General features: G+C 45.7%; 3 pseudogenes; all 3 read left to right on the top strand.

Annotated features, from left to right (window-relative positions):
* Positions 1–842: 842 nt before the first annotated feature.
* LOC149218595 (phenylalanine aminomutase (L-beta-phenylalanine forming) pseudogene) lies at positions 843–1,868 on the top strand (annotated as a pseudogene).
* A 150-nt stretch (positions 1,869–2,018) lies between these two features.
* Positions 2,019–2,441, top strand: LOC149218594 (phenylalanine aminomutase (L-beta-phenylalanine forming) pseudogene; annotated as a pseudogene).
* Positions 2,442–3,707: 1,266 nt separating this feature from the next.
* Positions 3,708–5,929, top strand: LOC149218593 (phenylalanine aminomutase (L-beta-phenylalanine forming) pseudogene; annotated as a pseudogene).
* Positions 5,930–6,450: the final 521 nt, after the last annotated feature.

Here is a 6,450-nt window from a genome sequence, read left to right as displayed (position 1 = left end):
AGGTGCTGAAAACACCATATATGAGTTTGACATGAGGGACCAAGAACCAATATGGTTTGATATATGATTTGATGGAAGTAGTAAATATGTTCATAGGTACCCTTCACTGTGGCTCTCTTGGACCCGTAATTGAATACTATGAGGACAACATCATATAAAGAATGTAAATTCTAAGCCAGTCTAAGCACACAGTATCATATTTCCACCAATTAGCCTTGCCCTTCAAACTGATGCCTTCAGAAGAAATCTGGATAGTAGTATGAAGGTTGCACATAGACGGAATTGTAAAAGAAAAAGGGGATCTGGATAGTAGTATGAAGGTTGCACGTAGACGGAATTGTAAAAGAAAAAGGGGTGCAAAGTCGAGGTTGATTCACATGGAAAACTGAGTAACTCTAAATTTAAATTTATATTGATTTATTAAAATGATTATATTAATAAATGTAAATATAGTTGATATAAGTCGAAAATGAAAACGTAATACTAATATTAAAAATAATAATAATATTTTGAATAATAAAATTAATTCGATTTTCCAACCATGGCTGGGTTCCCTAATCCATGGGATACAATTTGAATTTTGTGTATCTTGGTGCAATTAATAGCCCCATGATGGTTATAAAGCCATGGTGCTGTCTATGAGAATTCCATGGTATGCTTTCAGGATTCTGAATTTGGCTGGGTTCCCTAATCCATGGGATACAATTTGAATTTTGTGTATCTTGGTGCAATTAACAGCACCATGATGGTTATAAAGCCATGGTGCTGTCTGTGAGAATTCCATGGTATGCTTTCAGGATTCTGAATTTTGCGCCAGTCTGTAATCTTTGAGCTAGTCTGCAATGGAGTACTTCCAATTAAATAGTAACAGTTGTATAACTGCCCGTTCTCGTTCTTGTCACGTGGAGGACATCATCCTTCTTATCAAGACGTTCAACGAAACCAACTGCATCAATGTCGATGGCTCCTGCATCAGCGTTGCCCATGTCACAGCCTTGGGCCGGAGGCCCCAAGTGAAAGTGACACTAGATAATCATGCCGGGAATTGCAGAGAACGGGCTGAGAGGTGTTCGTTGTGGGTGCAAGAGAAAGCGAAAGGAGGAGCTGATATCTATGGCGTGACCACTGGATTCGGCGCCTGTTCAAGCAAGAGGACCAACCAACTGAGCGAGTTGCAAGAAGCCCTAATTCGATGTCTGCTAGCTGGAGTATTCACCAGCCCTTCTTCGTCACCGGGGGAGCTCTCCCCCATCACCACTCGATGCGCCATGTTTCTGAGAATGAGTAGCTTCATCTATGGCTGCTCTTGGATTCGATGGGCGATCATGGAAGCGCTACAGCAACTTATCAATTCTCATATCACGCCCAAATGCCCCTTGCGAGGCTCTGTAAGCGCTTCAGGTGACCTAATTCCCTTGGCCTACATAGCAGGTCTGCTAATTGGGAATCCCCAAGTCAGGGCTCGAATTGGGGCTCATGGTGAAGAACAAGAAGTGCCTGCACCAGAGGCTCTGGTGAAAGCAGGTCTGCAGCCCTTCAAGCTCCAGGCCAAAGAGGGCTTGGCTCTTGTCAATGGCACTTCGTTTTCCACTGCCCTCGCTGCCACCGTCATGTATGATGCCAATGTTCTGCTCTTGCTCGTGGAAATGCTCTGTGGAATGTTCTGCGAAGTCATCTTCAGGCGGGAAGAATTCGCGCATTCGCTGATCCACGAGATGAAGCCGCACCCCGGCCAGAGAGAGTCTGCGGCACTTCTTGAATGGCTTCTCAGAGACAGCCCCTTCCAGGAGCTTTCAAGAGAGTATTACAGCATCAATTCTCTGAAAAAGCCCAGACAGGACCGCTATGCTCTGCGTTCGAGACCCTAGCGGCTGGCCCCTCTGGTGCAGACCATAAGAGAAGCCACGGCCACAATTGAGACAGAGATCAACTCTACCAACGACAATCCCATCATCGACCCTGTCAACGGCAAGGCCCTCCATAGCGCCAATTTCCAGGGCAGCGCAGTGGGATTCTACATGGATTATGTTCGTGTAGCTCTGGCTGGACTGGGGAAACTCATCTTTGCACAGTTCACAGAGCTCATGATCGAATTCTACAGCAATGGGCTCCCGGGCAACCTTTCCCTGGGTCCCGACTTGAGCTTGGACTATGGCTTCAAGGGAATCGACATAGCCATGGCTGCTTACAGTTCGGAGCTTCAATTCCTGGCTAACCCAGTCACTACCCACGGTCACAGCGCCGAGCAGCACAACCAGGACATCAATTCTCTGGTCCTCATATCTGCCAGGAAGACTGAAGAAGCTCTTGCAACATTGTGGACATCACCACGGAAGAGGCAACCTTTCTCTCTAGCTAGTTCATTGAAATGGGATAACAGGGACATTTGGCAAGATAAACCATCCCTGATTCAGTCCAAATTCAAAAGGTCTGATCTTTAGTATGAAGTTTTAGACTGTGCAAGGGTTTAAGCAGGGCCTATTTTGGTGCTTAGCCAATTTGGATCCGACGGTGAAATATTCACAGTTGAAGTTGATGAGTTTTCTCTCTACTAGTTAATTCAAATGGGATAATAGGGGCCATTCCTTAACTGCAACACATTTGGCTAGGTAAATCATCCCTGGTTCAGTCCACATTCAAACGGCCTGATCTTTATTATAAAGTTTAGACTATGCAGGGGCTTAAGCAGCGCCTATAAAGTTTAGACTATGCAGGGGCTTAAGCAGCGCCTATTTAGGTTCCTAGCCAATTTGGATCATAGGGCGAGATATTCATAGCTGAAGTTGATGACTTCGATTTACCAAGGCTTACCCAACTATGCTTATGATGATTGAATTCCATTTTGAAGAAAAAAATTCATCGCTAACTCAGTTTTTAGTGATGATAAGAGGGATTGAATCTCAAATGTGATTGTGACAAGAGGTGCTGAAAACACCATATATGAGTTTGACATGAGGGACCAAGAACCAATATGGTTTGATATATGATTTGATGGAAGTAGTAAATATGTTCATAGGTACCCTTCACTGTGGCTCTCTTGGACCCGTAATTGAATACTATGAGGACAACATCATATAAAGAATGTAAATTCTAAGCCGGTCTAAGCACACAGTATCATATTTCCACCAATTAGCCTTGCCCTTCAAACTGATGCCTTCAGAAGAAATCTGGATAGTAGTATGAAGGTTGCACGTAGACGGAATTGTAAAAGAAAAAGGGGTGCAAAGTCGAGGTTGATTCACATGGAAAACTGAGTAACTCTAAATTTAAATTTATATTGATTTATTAAAATGATTATATTAATAAATGTAAATATAGTTGATATAAGTCGAAAATGAAAACGTAATACTAATATTAAAAATAATAATAATATTTTGAATAATAAAATTAATTCGATTTTCCAACCATGGCTGCGTTCCCTAATCCATGGGATACAATTTGAATTTTGTGTATCTTGGTGCAATTAACAGCCCCATGATGGTTATAAAGCCATGGTGCTGTCTGTGAGAATTCCATGGTATGCTTTCAGGATTCTGAATTTGGCTGGGTTCCCTAATCCATGGGATACAATTTGAATTTTGTGTATCTTGGTGCAATTAACAACACCATGATGGTTATAAAGCCATGGTGCTGTCTGTGAGAATTCCATGGTATGCTTTCAGGATTCTGAATTTTGCGTCAGTCTGTAATCTTTGAGCTAGTCTGCAATGGAGTACTTCCAATTAAATAGTAACAGTTGTATAACTGCCCGTTCTCGTTCTTGTCACGTGGAGGACATCATCCTTCTTATCAAGACGTTCAACGAAACCAACTGCATCAATGTCGATGGCTCCCGCATCAGCGTTGCCCATGTCACAGCCCTGGGCCGGAGGTCCCAAGTGAAAGTGACACTAGATAATCATGCCGGGAATTGCAGAGAACGGGCTGAGAGGTGTTCGTTGTGGGTGCAAGAGAAAGCGAAAGGAGGAGCTGATATCTATGGCGTGACCACTGGATTCGGTGCCTGTTCAAGCAAGAGGACCAACCAACTGAGCGAGTTGCAAGAAGCCCTAATTCGATGTCTGCTAGCTGGAGTATTCACCGGCCCTTCTTCGTCACCGGGGGAGCTCTCCCCCATCACCACTCGATGCGCCATGTTTCTGAGAATGAGTAGCTTCATCTATGGCTGCTCTGGGATTCGATGGGCGATCATGGAAGCGCTACAACAACTTATCAATTCTCATATCACGCCCAAATGCCCCTTGCGAGGCTCTGTAAGCGCTTCAGGTGACCTAATTCCCTTGGCCTACATAGCAGGTCTGCTAATTGGGAATCCCCAAGTCAGGGCTCGAATTGGGGCTCATGGTGAAGAACAAGAAGTGCCTGCACCAGAGACTCTGGTGAAAGCAGGTCTGCAGCCCTTCAAGCTCCAGGCCAAAGAGGGCTTGACTCTTGTCAATGGCACTTCGTTTGCCACTGCCCTCGCTGCCACCGTCATGTATGATGCCAATGTTCTGCTCTTGCTCATGGAAATGCTCTGTGGAATGTTCTGCGAAGTCATCTTCGAGCGGGAAGAATTCGCGCATTCGCTGATCCACGAGATGAAGCCGCACCCCGGCCAGAGAGAGTCTGCAGCACTTCTTGAATGGCTTCTCAGAGACAGCCCCTTCCAGGAGCTTTCAAGAGAGTATTACAGCATCAATTCTCTGAAAAAGCCCAGACAGGACCGCTATGCTCTGCGTGCGAGACCCCAGTGGCTGGCCCCTCTGGTGCAGACCATAAGAGAAGCCACGGCCACAATTGAGACAGAGATCAACTCTGCCAACGACAATCCCATCATCGACCCTGTCAACGGCAAGGCCCTCCATAGTGCCAATTTCCAGGGCAGCGCAGTGGGATTCTACATGGATTATGTTCGTGTAGCTCTGGCTGGACTGGGGAAACTCATCTTTGCACAGTTCACAGAGCTCATGATCGAATTCTACAGCAATGGGCTCCCGGGCAACCTTTCGCTGGGTCCCGACTTGAGCTTGGACTATGGCTTCAAGGGAATCGACATAGCCATGGCTGCTTACAGTTCGGAGCTTCAATTCCTGGCTAACCCAGTCACTACCCACGTTCACAGCGCCGAGCAGCACAACCAGGGCATCAATTCTCTGGTCCTCATATCTGTCAGGAAGACTGAAGAAGCTCTGGATATCTTAAAACTTATGCTGGCATCGCACTTATACGCTCTCTGCCAGGCAATAGATCTGCGACAACTGGAACAAATTCTTCTAAATATTGTGTTAGGAATCATCTCAAGCGTTTCAGACGAATGCCATCTCCCGGAATCCATTAAAGAACAGCTTATTAGCGTTGCCAGGGGTATTCCAGTGTACACATTTAGAATCCCCCTGCAACCCTTCCCTCCCACTTGTCTCTGCCCTCAAACAAACAATTCTTGACACCATTGTTACATTCCACGATATTAAAATTGTAGAGCAGATAACAGAGTTCGAATCCCACCTCAAGCAGCGCCTTGAAGAGGAGATAACAGCAATCGTGCTTTCATCCGAGGAGCGCACCAACAGTCACATGCTGGAAGGCTCCTGTTGCAGAACGTTAATCCATGGCTCTAAATTCTTTCCTCTGTATGCATTTATCCGGGACTCTAAATTCTTTCCTCTGTATGCATTTATCCGGGAGGAACTCAACGCGATAATGATGATTCCAAGGACAGACCACAGGCCTCTTTCCTCTGTATGCATTTATCTGGGAGGAACTCAACGCGATAATGATGATTCCAAGGACAGACCACAGGCCCCAAGAGGGCACCCAGAAGGTATTTGATGCAATTGTTGATGGCCGAATCACTGCATCGCACGAAATACCGTCTCAGTCCCTCGCGCATGCCGAGGTTTCTGCCAGTCGAACGATCAATCATTGCCGCAATTCCACGACTCTTTAAAAATGTGAACTTGAGAAACAGGAAACTTGTACACTTGACGCAGGATATGCAAAACTAACCTGTGTCGCTTCAGACCTCAGGGCGAGCGACTCTTCACTGACCAGAACGTTTTTCACCGATGATCTAATGGCTGGAGATGATTTAATCGTCTAACAATCCATTTAATGGCCCACGTTGAGACACGGTGGCATGGAGGGGAGTTCGTCTCAGAGGGAACGCCTTACGGCGTAATGAACCTGAGAAACAGGAAACTTGTACACTTGACGCAGGATATGCAAAACTAACCTGTGTCGCTTCAGACCTCAGGGTGAGCGACTCTTCACTGACCAGAACGTTTTTCACCGATGATCTAATGGCTGGAGATGATTTAATCGTCTAACAATCCATTTAACGGCCCACGTTGAGACACGGTGGCATGGAGGGGAGTTCGTCTCAGAGGGAACGCCTTACGGCGTAAAAATAGGATTCTAGCTCAGTTAATTTGGGTTAAGGGCATGAAGTTTAGTTTTGTGCAGCGATTC

Source organism: Pinus tabuliformis, chromosome Q, assembly GCF_031772625.1.
Source record: "Pinus tabuliformis cultivar Carrire ecotype Pingquan chromosome Q, CPIR1, whole genome shotgun sequence".
Lineage (NCBI taxonomy): Eukaryota > Viridiplantae > Streptophyta > Pinopsida > Pinales > Pinaceae > Pinus > Pinus tabuliformis.
Note: the sequence above shows the minus strand (reverse complement) of the source record. Positions and strands in the feature narration are given on the sequence as shown.